At 64.7% G+C, this 19,467-nt stretch overlaps 1 protein-coding gene across 1 annotated transcript in view; it reads left to right on the top strand.

Moving 5' to 3' along the window:
* The first annotated feature begins 231 nt into the window (after positions 1-231).
* LOC117641970 overlaps positions 232-19,467 on the top strand; it is a 47,554-nt gene continuing 28,318 nt past the window's right edge. The window contains exon 1 of the mRNA XM_034379681.1: positions 232-472. The gene's annotated coding sequence lies outside the window, so the exon portion shown is untranslated. The remainder of the gene's footprint in view (positions 473-19,467) is intronic.

Raw genomic sequence — 19,467 nt, 5'->3', positions numbered from 1 at the left:
GGCGGGAACGCTCCGCGACCCCCTGGATTATACACCGCCATCGGCGAAGGACTCTGTCCTGTGCTGTTTCCTACAGTGACCCCAGTGCTCTGCTGTCCGAGTGACACCCCAGTGCAAGTGTGTGTGTGTGTGCTGTGATCAACGTGTGCGTGCGTCGGCTGCATTGCCAAGCCCCGTCAAAACATCCGGTGGGTTAAGGCCGCCGGCATTAAGATACACGAATACATTTAAACCGGCCGCCAGTGCTGCGTGCAGTGCGTGCACTGCGTGCCACCGCGTGCCACTAGTGTAGTGTCGAGGGCGAAGAAAAGTGAAGTGAAGTGGAGTGGAGTGGAGTGGAGTGGAGTGGAGTGGAGTGGAGTAGAGGCGCTGTCCGGGCGAACTGGATTAGCCGCTGTTTCCCGCGCTTTCCGCCCAGCCGCTGGTGCTTCCCCGCGCACCCCGCCAGCCCCGCCGCGTTTCGAGTCTCCAGGTGAGCGAGAGAGACAGCGAGAGCTGTCGAGGTAATAACACGGCCCGGCCGAGTGGCCAGTGTGCCGTAATGAAGGTAATGGAAGGGTGCGGGCCGTGTCACTCGCGTTTAGCGCTCTGTCTCTCTCGCACGCAACGCGAGGGGCGCGCCGCCGAGCGGGTGCGAGAGAGACAGAGCACCGTTCGGAGTGGGCCTGTTGCTGGCGCACTGGCGTCACTGCTGCAGCGCATCCGGGGCCGCCACCGCGCGCGACCTGTCGACCTGTCACTTGTCTTCAGAAAGCTCCAGGATTCGAAATGAGTCTCGCCTCTGCCTTCCTCCGCTGGCCGGCCGACTGCTGTGACGGCCTCACGGCCTGACGGCGAGGCTGACGGTGTCTGCTGTCTGTCACAACGGCGCCGCCGCTTGATGCGGATAGAAATTCAAATTGGCGGCTTTGGCTTTTGCATCTCGGAGACCTGCTTTGCGTGTTTTCGAGGCGTGTGCGCGATCCGCGGCCTTCACGTGTAGTGGCCGACGTGGCCGAGGAGCCGCGCCTCATCGAGGTGTGTGTCGGTGTGTGAGGGAGATAATGAGGCCGCACCGGGGCGCACGTAGCTCTCACGTAGAGCCATTCTCAACAGTGCTCTGCCTCTCGCACCCCAACGAGGCCACGACGGGACCCTTTTCTGGCGGGCCGGGCGTCGTCGAGCTGTCACGGTGCAGCTGCTTGGGGGCTCCACGGGCGTGACCGCGCCGACCACGGGGTACTGGCTGCTGGCTGACCGGCACGCGATTGCTGTTCGCTGCGCTTCCTCTGCAGAGGCCCGGCACGTGCCGCCGTGGTGACCACACTGCACGCCCCGTCAGCGCGTGCATGGCGGCCGCGGAAGCCGCGGAAACGTGGTGGCGGCGCCGACGGACGACGCGCAGGTGTCAAGTGTCGGACTGCACGCCGCCAAAGCGCGCGCCTGCCTGGGGGCTTTCGGTGCTTCTTCCTCGCTCCCCTGCGACCGGCGAGCCGCGCGGAATCCGCGGCGGAATCTGTCCGAATCAATGGAGCGATGTCGACGGGGACGTGCCGGGGATTCCCCGAGACCGCGATGCGACGGCGTGCTGCCGGCCCCAGCGTTTCCCGGTCTCCCTGTTTGTCGGCTTGTCGTCTTTGTCCCGGGGCTGCCGGCGCGCTGGCGCCGAGGTGGCGCGGTGGCCCCGTCGGCAAGCCCGCGCCACCCCTTTGTTCACGCGAGGTGCGCCGCGCCCCGCCCCGCCCCGCCCCGCCGGCGTGCAATGCGCGGCACGGCACTATGTCTGTCGCGACACCGCGGGCGCGCGGGCGCATCCTACATTCCTGGCCGGGCCGGGGCCGGGCCGGCCGAGACAGCGAGCAATGCGAATGCGTTGATCCATCTCTGTCTCGCGGTCGCGGCGTGCGCCTCGAAGTGCGCGCTCTCTCTCTCCGTCCCTCCCCTCCCTCCTCGCCGCCGCGTCGCGCCCCTTCGCGCGCAGCCCGGCCTGTCTGGGCGTAAAACGTCCGTAAACTTGTTTGGCCTGCGCTACGGACCGAGACACACCGAGGCGTCCTTAGCTCTTGATCCCGCCGCCGCTGGTCGCGTCATCAGGGTGTCGGTACTGGCACGTGCAAAAGCGAGCGCGACGTCTCTCTCTCTCTCTCTCTCTCTCTCTCTCTCTCTCTCTCTCTCTCTCTCTCTCTCTCTCTCTCTTCTCTCTCTCTCTGCTGGCTCTCGCCGAACGCCGCGCCGGCCACGCCCCGTCTGCGGCTTCGCCGGCACCGAGTCGTTATCGTCGCTCTGTCTCTCTCGCACTGGTGCGGCGTCGCTCGTGGGTGCGAGAGAGACAGAGCGACGAAAACGACTCTCGGAATCAGTCGGCGCATTGTGGCGCGATCAGGGAGACGTTGGGACGAAATGGCAGGACGCGGTCGTGACCGGTGTCGTCGTCGTGGCGACGCTTGTTGCTTTTACGCTCGCGTTTTACGTTTACACCGGGCTTTAAGTGCGTATAAAATCGTCCAGGCTCGAATATAATCCGCATGAGAGGGGGAAGGGGAGGCACTTCGCGGCGCGTCGTTAGCGGGGGCGGCCACCACAGCAGCATCCGGTTCAGCTCCCCTGGAGGCTGATTCCAGACAGCGCTTCCTTCGCGCTCTGTCTCTGTGAGCGCCCCGTCAGTGCGAGGGAGACAGCTCGCGGCTTTGCAGTGGGGTGGCGAAATGGTGCGCCGTCGTCGAGGGGCTCGGCAGCGGATTGATAGTGGAGCTCGTGTTCGCGTGCAGCGTGCAGTGCTGGGGTGGCTGTTGTTGTTGTTGTTGCTGGTGGTGGCGGTTGTTGTTGTTTTACTTGCAAAACTCGACGGAATGGGGGAAAGCGCAGAGCGGTCCCCGCCGCGGGCTGGGCGTGGCGCAGCGTAGCGCAGCGTGGCGTTGCCCGTGGCGGCGGGGGCGGGGCGGCCGGGACAGGGCGTTGTGGTCGAGCACCATGGCGTCTTGGCAGTCTTGGCTTGGGGCGGTGCACTGGGCGGTGCACTGGGCGGTGCGGCCGCCACGCTGGCGTCGTCGGCCGCCTCGAGGACCACCCGGCGCGAGCCCCTTCTTACCCCTTCCAGCGCCCTGCCCCCGCCCTGCCCCCGCCCCGCCCCCGCCCCGCCCCCGCCCCGCCGCCCTGCCCCATGCGTGTTGCTCTGTGCTGCTGCAGGCGCGCGTTCCGGACAGTACTTTTCTCTCTCACTCTGACAGCGCGCGCCTTCCGAAGGGGTGCAAGAGAGAGAGAGAGCTCTGGCTGGCTGTCATCCCCGCCTGCTTGCGAAGGGGTCGAAGGGGTGGGTGCCACACTGTGCCACACTGTGCCACACTGTGTGGACGCACACTGCCAGGGCTTCCCGCCGAGCTGCCTTTTAGCGACCCCGCCAAGATAGCGCGACGGAGGCGGAGCGGCGGAGCGCGGAGCGGCGGAGCAGGCCGAAGTGGCGAGGGGAGACTCCAGGGTGATTATCACCGTAGGTTGTCACTCGCGTTCCCCAGGGTAGTGCTTCTAAACTAGACCACATAGGATGTTGAAATTTGTTTTGAGCTCGCCCCTTGGGGTCCTTTACCACCCCAATCTTGAGTTTTGAGCTGCCACTTCTGAATCGGCCGTAATAATATCGAGAAGTGGTCAAAAGTGAACTCCGTCCACTTCCCCCGCACCAAGTCGATTTCGAAAAGAGGTTTTTAAAAAACCTTCTGCGAGATGAAAGCAGACTTTCTTGTGACCAACATTTTAAAAAAAGTATGTGGGGTCACATCATCGGCCACGGTGACTTTCTGAAAGCAACAGGTGTGAAACAGCACGTCATCAAAATTGTTCCCCCAGTTTTCATGTGAACTCCGTCCACAGTGCTTAATTTGGGGCGAAAATCGCAAAAAAAGCTTTAGTAATGCGACCCGAGTCAGGAATTGTGCATCTTTCTGTTCTGCATCCACCACCATCAAAATCAGCTGGCTGGTGTTGCGGGGAAAGGGGAAACCAAGTGGAATTTAGTCTTCGATTCCGCTGCGTATGTTTTTTAAAACGAACTCCGTCCACCCCCTTTTCTCGAAAACCAATGTTCCAAAAGTGCCCCGATTTCTTCAAAAGTTAGGTTTTAGTGGCCCCTTTGATAAGCGCTTGGTCGGAAGAATCGTATCTCAGCCTAGCGACCAGTGCGTGGCGAGATACAGTGGTTGTAAACGGTACAAGAAATGAACTCCGTCCACCCCTTTTCAAACTGCATATTTTAGCTTAAAAATCAGGTTGTCCCGTAACAAGATTGATCAGAATGAATTGTGTCGTCACTTATATGCACTTAATAGGCACCACAGTTCGTCAGACCTGCATTTAAATCGTTTATTTTGAAGGGGGAAACGGCGAACATAACCTCAAATTGCCGTAAGGCGCATAGGCACCCATACGCCTGTGGTTGCCTGTTTGCCCGGCGCTTCTCTCTGTTCTGTTCAGCGCTGTGCTGTGCACTTAGCTGGGGATCATTTTACTTTCTTCCACTTCTGTTTTGACCACTCTTTGGCATAATCTAGGACCGTTACCTAGCCTTAGAACTTGAAAAAACAGCCATTGGAAATTTGATCATGAACTATAAATTTCTTTTTTGGGCTGTCATTTCTAAACCCGTGGGCCGATTTCGCGGAGGCTTCGTATTTTTACCCTTCTAGTAGTCCCATATCGCCTCCGCGCAAAAAGAAATTTCTTCGGGAACCTTTTATTTCAAAAGTATCCTCGGGCTAAAATGACAACCTACGCTGATAATCACCCTCCACTCGAAAACATTCGCACCTCCCGTGACTGACCGTGACTGACCGACCACCACAAGAGTGACGAACATGGCTTTCGTCGCCCTGTCTCTCTCGAACTGGCACGCCTTGGGGCGAGAGAGACGGGGCGTTTGGGAGCCCACGCCCCGCAGGAAATTCACCCGTGCTCTTTGATTGGCTGCTCCCACGACACACGACCGCGATGGCCTGGCTGCTGTGCTGCCGCTGCCACCTTGGCCGTGCCGCGCGGCTGATTGATAGTAATTGATTTCAATAAATTGATTTCAATAGTCGCTCAATTAGGAGCCGCGATTAGGCCGAGCCGCGCCGCGGCATGAAAGTTTCATGAGCGGGACGGACTGATGGGCCGCGAGGCGGAGAGGCTGACGGGGATTGTGGGATTGTTGTTTATTAGTTTATCGAGTTTATCGGGTGAAACTCGGCAGAGACCCCGCGAAGAGAGACCGTCGTGGAGAGTCCACGCTAGAGAGTCGCGGGAAGGAGGGTGGCAAGACTGCGTTGCGGCGCGTGGCGTGGCTGAGCACGTGGACGAGGCTCGCACTGAGACGCCCCGACGACACGTCACGTCCGGTCACGCCTTGGTCGCGGCGGTCACGGAGGCGGTCACGGCCACGCGGCCGCACGCCGCGGGGACTGCCATTCAGAACGCTCGGCACGCTTCGCACGCGCGGGACAGCGCTCTCCGGCTCAAATGACCGCTCCACGCCTTCCCCCGCCTGTCCGTCCTTTTCCCGATTCGTGGGCTCGTACGGGCTCGTATTGTTCCGACCGCCGCGCCCCGTCGGTCGCGGGTTCGAATCCCGCCAGTCGCTCCCAGCCCGGCGGGGCGCGGCGGCGCGCTTTTCCCTTTGGTCGAGAGTTTATGGTGCTGGACGTCTGGGGCCGGCCGGGCCAGTGGCCGGGCCGGGCAGCACACCGACTCCCGAGGGAGGGTCCTTTTCGTCAATCTCTGTCTCTCTCCCACTCATCCGCGCCTCGTGTGGGAGCGAGAGAGACAGCGCGACGAAAACGACTCTCGGAAACAGTCCACAGGCCGACAGGCCGGGGGGATCAGCCAGACTTCCCGTGATGTGTGATTGTGTAAGGGCGCGGCGCACAGTGGGCCAGAAGACCGGTGGAGGCGGCCAAAACTCTAGACGCGTTTTGAGCTCCAGAGTCCCTAAATGGGACTCGAATCGAACGTGTGACCCCACCAATGGATTCCTCGTTCGGAGAGCGATCCATTGGTGCGGTCACACGTTCGGTTCGAGGCCCATTTAGAGCATCTGGAGCTCAAAACGCGTCTAGAGTTTTGGCCGCCTCCGCCGGTTTCTGGCCCACTGTGCAGCGAAGCGCTGCAACGGCCCGGCCGGCCCGGCCGACGCGGCATTTACATACTGCATTCCTGTCGGCGGGGCCGGCACGGCACTGCCAGGCACTGCTTGTGGCAGGTCGGGAGCCGTCAGTCAGGGCACTAACGAACTAATCCCTCGGAACCCTGCCCTGCCCTCCCTCCCAATATGCATAATGAGGTAAACAGATTTCGACTGATGGAAAACAAAAGTGGACTGAAAGGCAGCCGTCATAATTGAGAGCCCTCCCCGGTGCATCCCACGTGTGTGTGTGTGTGTGTGTGTGTGTGTGTGTGTGTGTGTGTGTGTGTGTGTGTGTGTGTGTGTGTGTGTGTGTGTGAATGACTCGACGCGTTTCGGCCCGTCTCTGTTTCGGTTCGGGACAGACGCCTTATGGACGAACGTATCGGCGAATCGGACGTTCCGAAATGGATGTCTCTGCGAGGCGGCGGTGTGACGGCGGTTCCTTCGCCGCGGGCCTCGGGGCCGTTTCTGTCGCACGGTCGTTGACCGCCGCCGGGTTCGCACGACGCGGGGACACGCGAAGCTCGCTCGACGGAATGCCAAAGTCGCCGAAAAGTCGGACAAATAAATAAATCACCGCGGCTTAAATACTATACGCCAAGGCCGCGTCGATTCGCTCATGATTCACTCGGACGACGCGACTTTTTGGTTCCCGGCCAGCCTGCTCGGCCCGGCTCAGCTCAGCCAGCACACTCTGTTCAATAAAAGACGAAACGAGAAAAACGAATCTTATTCAGAGTGGTCATTAGTGTCGAACGGCCACAACGTGGGTCCGTGACACGCGGAGGGAATGACCGCCTTGTTGTTGTTGTTGCTGTTGTTGCTGTTGTTGCCGCCGCCGCCGTGTGGCGTGGCGTGTGCTCATGAGGCGCAGTGTACCAGCAAACCACAGTCCCTCGTGTGTCAATTCCGCTTCCAGACCTGACGGCGTGCCCTTTCGATTGCCCGACGTAACGCCACTCGCTCGCAGTGTGGGAGGAGCGATTTCCCTTTCCTCACCGATTCGGGCACGGCTCTACGGCCAAACTCTCGAAAAGCAAAGCAAAGCGACTAGAAAGACGCGGCGGTGGTTGCGTCGCTGGCGGTGGCCGCGGTGGCCGGGTTTGCCCGCCGCGGCCAAATCGCCATTTCGAGGAACCGGCGAACGGAACGGAACGGAACGGAATGGATGGCTGGCAGCGCTGACAGCCAATACACCGTCAATACGCCGGCCGGCCAACCGGTATGGAGAATCACCTGCTCGCTGGATCCGGAGAAACGCACGCGCAGCGCGCGGGCAAGCCAGGGCAAGCCAGGGCTGCCAGGGCAAGCCAGGGCTGCCAGGGCAAGCCAGGGCAAGCTCAGACGCGCCCGCTCCCTCCAAAGCAGTCTCGCTCACTCGCACTCGTGCGCGCCGGGCACACATAAATACAAAAAGGCTCCGCAACGACAAGCCTCGCGTGTAATAAGTGTCGAACGGCGTCGGAGTCGATTAATTTTTCGATTTATTCGATATCTCGGAATGAAGACATGCCGCTTTTGGCCCGCTTGCAACGGTGCGCGTCGTGTGTACGAGTTCGCGTGTGTGTGCGAAGCCGGCGAAGCCACGGATGTGCGTGCGAGTATGAATGAGGTGTGTGTGTACTCGCGAGTACGCGCTGCGCTGCCTCTCCAAAAAGGCGAAACCAAAACAACCAAAACAAGCAACGCGGTCCGGAATGCGAGACTGCGTGACGCAAGGCCGGGGAGGTCTCCTCCACCTCGTCCCTCGCCGGCCAGGCAGCCAGGCAGGACAGACGTGTCCTCGGTCCCGTACCCAAGGACTCGAAGACTCGGAGACTCGGAGAACCCGAAGCAGCCTCGGCGTGACTCAGAGCGCGTAGCGCAGCGAGCGCGGCATTCCGAACGGCGCCTTTTTCGTCGCCCTGTCTCTCTCGCACTCATGGGGCGCTGCGTCGGGGGCGTCGGGGGCGTCGGGGCGCGAGAGAGACAGGCCGACGAAACCCACTGTTCGGAATCCGACCAGGCACGGCACGGGGGCGCACCAGGCGGCGCACCCAGAGCGGCAGAGCCGACAGGGCCGGACAGAGCGCGGAGCGGAGCGCGTGGAGGGGGGGGGGGGGAATGTTTTGCTGGCCTGGCAGCCTCGTCCGGGCGGCGCGGCGTGGCGCGTCGTCGGCCCGTCGGCATCTTGCCGCGCTTGGCTGGCTGCTTGGCTGGCCGCCTGGCTGCATCCTTTGCTCTCCTCTCGAGTCGAGGGCTGCCAGCTCGGCCTGTGCGGCGGTCCTGGAGGCTCTGAGGCGCACTAGGAGAGCCCGCTGGAGCATGGCTGAAGGCGACGCGGCTGCCGCGGTGCGCGAGTCGCTCAGGACGACGTTGTGCAGGACCAGGACGACCAGGACCTGTTGGCTGCAAGAACTCACAGAAGCTGTTTTTCCTGGTGTGGGGACAGGCGGGCGGGGCGGGCGGTGGGTGGCTGGGTTTGCCCGCAAGGCCCGCTAGCGGCTCAAGGGAAAGAGGGGGTGGGGGTTATTCGCTCTTTCCAGGAAGGAATGGAATGCGGAGTTGGGTTCGGCCTTTCGGCGCGGCGCTGGAGCTCTGGACGGGCGTCGTCGTCTCTCTCGCTCTCTCTCGGGCTTTTCAGCATTTATCTCGACAGGACTCGGCAGGTCTCAACTTGAGTGGCGCGGGGTGGCGGGGCGTGGACCTTAGCGTAGGCCGGCCTCCCGCCCCACAGCGCCCACTTGTTGTTGTTGTTGAACTGATTTTGTTAAAATGTTGTCTCGGTGCACGCGTGGCCGTGGTGGTTCGCTGGCATGTCGAACAGTGTACTGAACAGTGTCGCTCTGTCGCTCTCGCACCGTTGGAGCGCCCCGAGTGGGAGAGAGACGGGGCACTGTCCAGCGAGGGTCCACGTCCGCGACAATAGCCGAGTCCCGCTGCATCTGCCTGACCGCCCCCCCCCCCATTTTCTGCGACCCCGCAGATTTCGGTTTTCGCGAAACTGCTCTGGCGGTCGGAGTGGGAGAGGAGAGGGGGGGGGGCAAGGTGGTGTTTTTCTTGGCCAGCCGGATATCTGCCTTGGAGCAGCTGCACGGCCTGCACTCCGCACACACACACACACACACACACACACACACACACACACACACACACTGCCGCGCCGCGCCCAGACGGCAGGGCCCTCGCCGCCCCCGCTACCCCCTGGCCCGCCCCTGGCCCGCCCCTGGCCCGCACCCCTCGCTGTCGGGGTCGGCCTTTCGGCGGGGAAAACTCCAGGTAAAAACTGCGCAGGTCGACCTGGTTTGCGCGCGACGACGGCGTCGACGGCGTGGTGCGCGCCCCGCCTGCCCAGGGCCCTGCCCCCTCCACACGCCTTGCAAGGACTTGCCCGTGAGCTAGATGCATACTTCGAGCTGCTCCCCATTTTCATCCAGCCGTTGCCGCGTTGCGGCGACGAAGGCGTTAGCCGACAGAGCGACGAAGTGTCTCTTCGGACTCGGTCTGCAGGCCGAACTGATTGCACCTGAGAGGGCGCCGAGAGGCGTCGAGGAGAGGCGTCGGCCACCCACCGCAGGATGGACGCAGCGGCGGCGGGGCACCCCGTCGTGGACGCCGTGGACGGCCTTTGTGCTGCAGGCGCCAGGCCGCGCCCCGCCGCGCCCCGCCGCGCCCCGCCGCGCCGCACGGCGCCGCATACCCCGAGCGGCACGCCACAGGCACGCCGACGACACGCCGAGGACATGTGCGAAACAGGGTGCCGCATCCGGTGCCAAGAAATTGAATGCAGTGTATCGTGTGTCGCCCCCTCACTTCCTGCCCCTCCCCCTCCCCCTCGATGTCGATGCGTCGCGAGAAGAACGGGTTGCACTTTGACGCCTGCCCTGCCGCTAGAAGCTTCAAAGTGGTGCACGAGTTTCTAGTTGGCCACCAGAGTGCGTCACAGAGTGCGTCGCCTCCGCCAGGATGTCGCAGAAGTAAACAGGCGGGTTGACGGCGCGGGGCGCGGGGGCGTCGCCACTCAGCGGGCGGCCGCTGGCCGGCCTGCCACTTCACACGCCTTGCAAGGACTTGCCCGTGAGCTAGAGCAACCGAGCGCTCCCCTTCATCCGCATGCCCCCGACGAGGCGTTTGACGAAGTGTCTCTTCGGACTCGGTCTGCAGGCCGAACTGATTGTACCTGAGAGGGCGCCGAGAGGCGTCGAGGAGAGGCGTCGGCCACCCACCGCAGGATGGACGCAGCGGCGGCAGGGCACCCCGTCGTGGACCGTGGACGGCCTTGTGCTGCAGGGCCGGGCCGCGCCCCGCCGCGCCCCAGCCGCGCGCCGCGGCCCGCGCGCCCCGCGCGCCGCATACGCCGAGCGGCACGCCACAGGCACGCCGACGACACGCCGGGAAAGTCGAAACAGGTGCCGCATCCGGTGCCAAGATTGATGCGTGTCGTGTGTCGCCCCCTCACTTCCCGCCCTCCCCTCTGATGTCGATGCGTCGCGAGAAGAACGGTGTTGCACTTTGACGCCTGCCCTGCCCCTAGAAGCTTCAAAGTGGTCACGAGTTTCTAGTTGGCCGCCAGAGTGCGTCACAGAGTGCGTCGCCTCCGCCAGGATGTCGCAGAAGTAAACAGGCGGGTTGGCGGCGCGGGGCGCGGGGGCGGCGCCACTCAGCCGGCGGCCGGTGGCGGACTGCCGCGACTCGTTCCTTTCGCGAGTGATGGTGCACTGCACGTGTACCACACACGGGCGGCTGCGCATCCTAACCCAATTCCGAGCCTCAAGGAGACTCGGCGACCCCTGCCCCCTGCTCGGAGTTCTCGGAGAGGAAGGCGAGAAGGCGCCTCGAAGCCGGAAACCTGTTTGTCCCAGCGAGGAGTCGACCCCGGCCCAAACTTTGAGCCTCGGTTGACGCGAGCCGCGGCCTCTTTCGTCGCCTCCTCCAGGATTCCGGACAGCGCCTCATCGCTCCGTCTCTCTCGCACCGCCGAGAGACGGAGCGACGCTGACAAGAGAGAGAGAGAGAGCGGGCTGTGATAAAACGACGGCGGAGCGGAAGAAAATGGAAGAAATGAAGGAAATAAAGAAAATGAAGCAGAGCACTGGAAATGAATGCCGGGGAGTCGTTTCGAGGTTCCGACTGCGTCAAAAGACCTTGGCCTGCAAATCTAATCAGGGCGCTGAAACCCAGTCCCGGGGCCTCTGGAGACCTCTGGAGGACACGCACACACTAACACTCCCACCGAGTCCTTTTTCCTCCTCTCTCTCTCTTCGGCCCTGGGCAAGGCATGGCGAGGCCCGGGGCTGGCCCTGCCGTGGCCCTGCCGTGGCCCTGCCGGGGTCCAATTGCACTCTACGCGATTACCCTCAGTACGGTGTTTTGTACTTTGTAGTTCCAAGGTTCGAGCAAGTGGAGCCTCCGTGGGGTGGCGGTGTCTGGCCCACTGGCCGCGGATTCGGCGTGAGCCAGAGGGCTGCTCCGGGGCAGGGCGCCGAGGCCGCCACTGTCCACGCGATGGCGCTGCGGGGGTACGCGCCATTCGCACACGTTGACACGTTGAACGTGGAGGCGGCGAGTCCGAGCCGCCGGGCTCTTCCCCCATCGCCGATTTAATTAGTTAATTAGTTCGTTGATTGGTTGGCTAATCAGCTGCTGCTGTAGGAGTCCTGCGGCGCTCATCCGGTCGCCAGTGCGTCCTGCGCCTCAGGCGGTAGGAGTAGTTCCTCTGTCTCTCTCGCACCTAGAGGTGTACAGGGGGCGCCCCGTGAGTGCGAGAGAGACGCAGCGACGAACACGGCTCTCGGAATCAGTCTGCAGGGCGCAGGGCGGGGGCGCATTGCTGCCAGATCTTTTGCGCTTCCCAGGGCGCTGGTGTCGCGTCGTCGTGCTGCGAGAGGCTTGAATGCCGGCCGGCGCGTTTTACAGTGTGACGCCGGGCACGGCGCTACTAGAGGACCAACTTTTCTGTTCCGGCACGGCCTCCACGGCCTCCCTCCACGGCCTCCATGGCCTCCACGGCCCCCCACGGCCTCCACGGCCACGGCGCGGAGGGGCTCCGCGACGACACTCGAGTGCCGGTGTGCGCAGCGCCAAGTGCGGAGCAGTGCGGAGCCGCGGCTGCTGCAGCATTGTCTAAATTGGCCGCGGCGGGCGCTGCGGCACCGTGCTGTGGCGCTGTCGACTGATTCCGAGAGTCGTTCTCGTCGCTCTGTCTCTCTCGCACCCCCTACGGGACGCCACACGTGGGTGCGAGAGCGACTAAAAGGCCGCTCGGAATCACTCTGCTGTATATTTATTCGTGGGCGGGGAGCCCCCTTCCCGCCCCTTCCCCTTGGGCTGCCGCGGTCGCGCGGTCGCGCCCGCCTGTTCGCACCGCGCCGCCGACCCGCACCGCGAAGCACCGCGAAGCACCGCGGCGAGACGGGACGACGGGACGCGACGCCCCCCCCGCCGGCGCCGCCAGGCCGCCCTCGGCGGGGCCCGCCACGCAGATTGTTTTGTTTGTCTCGGGCGGTCGTGGCGGTCTCGGACGCCGCGCCAAGTGGTCACGTGGTCGCGAAGCCTGGCGGAGAACGCCCGTCTGTCGCGACGACTTGCACTAAGTAGGTCCACTAAGCTGGCGCCGCTTTTTTTTTCCTCTCGCCGCTCTGGTTCTTTTGACGTATTTTGGATGGAGGGGCTTGCCGATGGCGGGAACGGAACGCAGGGGAGACATGGACGTGGACGTGACGCAAATATTTGACAGCGCACTCGACTGGTAATCGGGGTGGCGGCCTTTTCCTCAAGGAGAGGAGTGTGTACGACGTAGCGCCGCGCCCCGCCCCGCCGCGCCCCGCCGCGCCCCGCCCCGCCCCGCCCCGCCCCGCCCCGCGGGCTGTATGCCGCGCGATACCGCGTCGGCGGCAAACAAAAATAAAGGTGTTTGCCACCGGCTGCGTGCGGCGGTGGGGCACGCCACGGCACGCCGTGCTCGCGGCCTGCACGTGGAGGATAGGTGCGCCTCATCGAATGGTGCGCTACACTGCCGCCACACCGCCACACCGCCACACCGTACTACGGCCCCTGATAGGCCGTGCACGCCGTCATGATGTCGTCATCGTGCACGTCGGCGTCACGCGCAGAGAAGATCAGAACTCGAAAATTAAATTTGAGGCAAAAGTGATTTTTTGAAAAGTTGCTTGGAGCACTCTCCGTCGCGGATACCACCAAAAAGAATGAACGCACTGCCTAACCGCAGGCGAGCACAGCGAGTGCCTCGAAGTGCCTCGCATGCTCCCTCGGCTCCCTGCGTGGGGAATAACCGAGGAATAACAGCACTGTCCCGTGGCAGAGACACAAGAGACACTGACTTTTGACCGTTCGGTCCCGTGTTCGCACAGCCACCGGTTTAGCGGCAAGTGAAAACGACTGAGTCGCGTGCGAGTAATGCTTCTCTGGCGCGCATCGCGTTGCTTCCAGAAAATTCTGCGAGTTTCGTCGTTTTCGCTTTCGAGATGCACAGCGGCGGGCGGTCATGCCGCTATTTCCGTGCCGGGCTGCGCGGCGGCGCCAGTATCTCCCTCATTGGCGTCACACACAATCCGCGGCGCGCCGATCCGACCATCCGAGCGCGCAGTGTCTCATGTTTTCTGATTCGTGGGGCGTGTGCCTTTCGCCTCCTCGATGCTTGCTGATGACCCCGACCCGACTCCCATTTCATGTCCATGGGCGATGTCTGTCTGCCCCGTCCCCCCACTGCCACAGCCGTCTGCTGGGCTCGCCGTCGTCGTGGTATCGGCCGCCGGGTAGCCCATTCATGGAACGGGTCCGCCACCACACCACGCCCCGCCCGCCGCGCCCCGCCCCGCCTGGCCGCTCTGGAGAGATAAGACGGGGGCCTTGGCCCTGGGCCCTGCTTGGCCCTGGTGACGTGCGGGCGGCGCGGCGGCGGCGCGGCGACGGAGGCCGTGCCCACATTTGTTTGTCCGTTTCCGGGACGACGGAGTCTAGAGTCTCGGGTCCCGAGGGGCGGTGGCAGCGCTGGCAGCGGGATGGCCGACCCTGCGTGGACCCTGCGGGGCCCAAAAGGGGCCTCCTGTGACAACAAAGTGGGAGGGCTGTGCGGCCTAACCGACGCGGGGGGGGGGGGGGGGGGCAATCCGACTGATACAGGCCACGATTTCCCTTCGAAGGGTCACTCGAAGGGCGAAGGACAACACAGGCCGGCCGCTGTGGCGCGCTCGGGCCGCTCGAAGGGCCGCTCGTAGAGTCGGAGAAGGCTTCGAAGGTAATGCGGCACAATCACTACTACACTAGTTGGAGGTGTGGCGCGGGGAGGAGCGAGAGGGAGAGGAGCCGGAAAATGTGTCGGGCTGGGAGGGGAGGGGAGGGGAGGGGGGGCTCGCTGGGACCGAGAGTGTCTCTCTGCTCCGGCGTCTCTCTCCTGATGGTGGCGGTGATGGAGGCTGTCGCACCGCGGTTCAGGCCTTCTCGCGGCCTCTCTGATAAGGCCTCGTTTTCGGCGTTGTGCGTCCCTCTCCCTCTCTTTCTCTAGGAGCAAGTACTGGTCGGAGCAAGGGGCGAGCTGCTCGGCGTACGTAGGCAACGGCGGCAACGGGAGACGATAGCCCCTGGCGATCACAAAAGCGCCCGGGCCGGGCCGCGAGGCGGGACGCAGAGAGAGACAGACAGAGGAGTCCGGGCGAGTCCCTGGGTCTGTGGGGGCGTGACGGGGGTTGGGCCGAAGGGTTGGAAAAGGGGGGGGGGGTTGCGAAACGCGAGGCACGCGCCTGTCCCGACAGGACCCGGCAGGACTCGTCAAGGACGCCTGGATCACAGCGTACACGCTCGGAGCGCTCGGAGTGACAGCAAGAGCGTGTTTGACCCGCCCTCCCTCGCAGTTTGCGGCCAGTCCCGCCAGTGCGACACGCGGCTCCACGCCGTGCGTACATGCACCGCTCCGTGCTCGCGGCTCGGGCGCCTACTCGCCGGCCACGCTGCAGGTATCGCTCGGCTCGGCGTTAGTGGGCGGCGCGTGTCTGTCCCTCTCGCACTCACGGCGCGTCCCGGAGGCCCACGTGGGGGGTTGTTCGTCCTCGAGTGCGTAATCTAGTTCTCCCTCAAAGCGTCGCGCGGCTTGAAATTGGAAACGTGTTCGCGGGAGAAATGAAAAAAAAGGGGGGGGGGGGGACGTGTGGCGCCGCGCGCTTTTATTATTTTGCGTAACGAGGGAGTAATTGAAGCACTGGCGCGGCCCCGGTGGACCAATTACTTGGAAACGCCCAACTGTCGGTTCCGAGGCGCGCCTCGCGGAACGGGCGAATGGCACCGTTCGGTTCGCCGCCCCCTAGAAGGCCGAGGAGGCCGAGTCCGCGGCGTGGCAGTGCCGTGGCAGTGACTAGCAGTGTAGCCGCTTCTGTTTTCCACGCCGTTTGGTAATGCGGTCCCAGGGGACGCGGGACGCGGCGAGGACGCGGCGCCCTTGCGTGGTCCGCCGCCGCCCCGCTAGGCTAGACCGGGCCAGGCCGGGCCAGGCCCCCGCGGGGCCCCGCGCGGAGTCTGCGCGGTGCGCGGCCTACTGCCGAAGCGTCGCTCTGTCTCCGTCGCACTCGGGGGGCGCTGCGTACCGCAGGTGGGTGCGAGAGAGGCAGAGAGACGATGGTCCGGAATGGGGCGGCCGGCCCCCGTGGGGCGCCCCCTCGGCCGCCCCGGCACGTGCGGGGGGGGGGGGGGGCGTCCTTGGGGCTGTACCGCCCCGACGCCGCGTGGCCGTCCAGGTTGGCGGCTCCGCGTTCCGCGTGGCACTAGCAGTGTGCCGCCGGTGTTGATCCCATTTGAGGGAGATTCGCCGTGCCGGTGGTGCCGGCCGGGACGGGGCCTTAGTGCGGTTTGCGCGGCAAGGACACTTGATCCTCGCTTTGTCCGCGTTCGCCGTCCCCACCGTCTTCGCCGTGTTGTGCTCCGCGCTCGCCCCGCTCCCCTTGATGACAATGAAGGGCCTGCCCCGGTAGGTCGCTACCCCGACGTGGAGGAACGCTGGTCGAGGCTTCGGGGCGGAAAGCTGAAACTGGGGGTGAGTTGGAGAAGGAAGCTACTGGGCAAGAAAAGTACGCCGCCTGCAGACACCTCGACATCCACTCGACAGGGATTCCCAACTCAGATTTTCATTGGAGGGACGCGAGGCTTCCGCGGTTTCAGGACCTACGTACACTGAAGATTCGTTGTATACATACCGCGACTGCCGCAGCTGTTTTCCGGTTCGTTTGAAAGCCAAGACCCTCGCTAGGAGCCGAGCTGAATTTGCCAGCGCCGCGTCTCGCCGCGCTCCGCTTCCCCCTTTGCTCATTTCGCATCAAAGCTCGAACGCACCGCTGTTCCAGGTTCCATCAGCAGCGCGGTGGCGGAGCCCCGCCTGCCCCGCCTGCCCCGCCTGCCCCGCCTGCCCCGCCTGCCCCGCCTGCCCCGCATGCGGGCCTGCCCGCTGCCCCGCCTGCCCCGCCTGCCCCGCCGTGCCCCGCCGACCGCCTGCCCCGCCTGCCCCGCCTGCCCCGCCTGCCCCGCCTGCCCCGCCTGCCCCGCCTCCCCGGCCTGCCCCGCCTTCCCCGCCGTGCCCCGCCTGCCCCGCCTGCCCCGCCTGCCCCGCCTGCCCCGCCTGCCCCGCCTGCCCCGCCTGCCCCCGCCCTCCCCGCCTGCCCCGCCTGCCCCGCCTTCCCCGCTGCCCCGCCTGCCCCGCCTGCCCCGCCTGCCCCGCTGCCCCGCCTGCCCGCCTGCCCCGCCTGCCCCGCCTGCCCCGCCTGCCCCGCCTGCCCCGCCTGCCCCGCCTGCCCCGCCTGCCCGCTCCCGCTGCCCCGCCTGCCCCGCCTGCCCCGCTGCCCCCGCCTGCCCCGCCTGCCCCGCCTGCCCCGCCTGCCCCGCTGCCCCGCCTGCCCCGCCTGCCCCGCTGCCCCGCCTGCCCCGCCTGCCCCGCCTGCCCCGCCTGCCCCGCCTGCCCCGCCTGCCCCGCCTGCCCCGCCTGCCCCGCCTGCCCCGCCTGCCCCGCCTGCCCCGCCTGCCCCGCCTGCCCCGCCTGCCCCGCCTGCCCCGCCTGCCCCGCCTGCCCCGCCTGCCCCGCCCCGGGCACAGGGATATATAGATTGCACCGGCGCGGATAGAGGATAGAGACTTGATTCGATGCGATGGAAAGGGAGGGAGGGGGACCGTGTGCGCAGCGGAAAGATTTTACCAGTGCTTATTTTGACGCGGGGGAGGGGGGGAGGGGGCGTGGTGCTGCTTCCGCGGTGCTCACTGGGAAACTACGGGGCCGCCGACGAGGGGGCGACGCGACAGAAGGAGGAGGTTTGAGTTTGACATCGCGCGCGGCCCTCAGCCCCCCGCCTCGGCCCGGGGCGATAGAAGATAGAACGACGGGGAGGCGAAGGATAGACAGACAGTGTGGCGACACCGGCCCGGCGCGCACATTGGCCGAGACTACATCGCCTGCCTCGCCTCGCCTCGCCTCGCCCGTAGGCGAGTGACTGAGTTAGTTACTGAATGACAAGTAGCGCGCGGCCCGCGGCGCTACACCGTGAGCCAGACTCGTGTGTGTGGTGTGTGTGTGTGTGTGTGTGTGTGTGTGTGTGTGTCCGGTCGCTTCCGCATTCGAATGAGGCGATTAGGGTGCGTCCCAAAAAGCCGCCACATAGCCCCCCCCCTCCTCCCCCGCGTGGCCCGGGCCGCCGCGAGTCCGCGTTACACCGTAACACCTTGTCGCCGTCTTGCAGTGCCTACTCCAAGTCTCCGCCGGGCCGGGCGATTGAGAAGGTCGATCCGTCGCTCCGTCCCTCTCGCGCCCCTTGCGGCGATCCGCGAGCCCCGTGAGTGCGAGAGGGACGGCGACGACTCTCCTTGAATGGCTCGGCAGTCGATCGTTCGGCCGGCCTTCCGGTTTCGCTTTCGTTCTTTGTGAGGAGGCCGTCGAGCAAGGCGGCAGCCCGGGCCGCCAGCCTCACTCGGAGTTCGTAGCCGGCGGCGGTGGCGTCGCCGTCACTGTCACTCTCAATCGCGGCCCCGCCTCCCCGCTCGCTCCCCCATGAGGCGGGCGCTGCCGAAATCCCGCGGCTCGGCGGCCTCGGCCTGCCTCGGCTACGGTGGCGTGGCGCTACTGCCGCTGTTTGCCAGATAGTCTTAGCAGGGCTTTAGCGCGCCCAGGGCCCGCCACTGACCACCCCCCCCCAGCCCCCCAACGGCCCGCCCCTTCCGGGCCAAAAACCGGTTTGGGGGGCCGCCCCTTTGTCCCCCTTTCCCCGGGCCAATACGGGGTTTGCCCCCCGCGGGGAAGGTGAAAAGGGGGAAAGGAGAGAAAAGACCCCCGGGAAAATGGGGTTTTCCCCCCCTTGGGGGAAAGGGGGAAAAACGCCGGGGGGGAAAGGGGTAAGGTGAATTCCGTCATGCGCCGCGGTCGAGTGGGGGCTTTGGTGGGGCGGCCCGCTTTCGCTCTCGCCTTTCGGGCCTCTCGGGCGGCAGATTTAGATTTGCCCCGGGGACACTGTGGGCCGACTGCTCCGGGGGTCGAACGCACATTAAGTTCATCCATTTTCATAGTGATTGTGATTTTCTAAGCCCACCGCTGGTACCACGCTAAGCACCCCCGTTTCCCCCTCCCCTTTCTCTCCGCGTTATTCAAACCACCGGGCTGAATTTTTCATACCCGTTTCGTGTGGACGCCTTAAACATCATAGTTGTGCCACGTCTCCGTGCTGCCGTATTCTCGGCAGTCCGGCGGGTTTACGGCTCGGCCGCACGGAAAATTTCGGTCCGTGCAGCGCTCACGGTGGTGGGAGAGGTGCCACGTGGTCACGGCGTGGTCACGGCGTGGTAACGCGAGGCACGTGCGTGGAGCACGGACAGGGAGGCTGGCCAGCTGGAAGGGCTCTCAAATATTGACGTGCGGATCACTGGGCCAGCGTAGCGGGCAGGCACGCGTCGGCCGACACACACACACACACACACACACACACACACACGCACACGTGTAGCCTGGGACGTGTTTGTCGGTCGGACTCGTTGATGGCCGCACGTAGGGGCTGCTGCAGGGCGGCAACGCGTGTCGGGGTGGAAAAGAAAAATACAGTGGGGCTGCTCGTGTGACGGCCGACTGGCTGACTGACGGAGCGAACATGAACATGAGGCCAGTGCGGTGCCAGACTCTATGCCTGACGAGACACGCAACGCTCTCCGACACACTGTGTAGAGACTGCGCAGTTTTGCTCGGGTCGGCGGCAAGTCGCACGCTTTTGTATTTTGTTTTCAAATGGCGAGGTCAACAAGGTATGGTTTGCCGTCAGCGTCAGCTAGCGTCAGCCCGCACGCCGCCGAGCTCCGCCCCCCCCCCCCCCCCCCCGCCCCCC

The sequence above is a fragment of the Thrips palmi genome, unplaced genomic scaffold, assembly GCF_012932325.1.
Source record: "Thrips palmi isolate BJ-2018 unplaced genomic scaffold, TpBJ-2018v1 HiC_scaffold_16, whole genome shotgun sequence".
Classification (NCBI taxonomy): Eukaryota; Metazoa; Arthropoda; class Insecta; order Thysanoptera; family Thripidae; genus Thrips; species Thrips palmi.
This window is presented reverse-complemented; position numbering and strand designations above follow the sequence as displayed.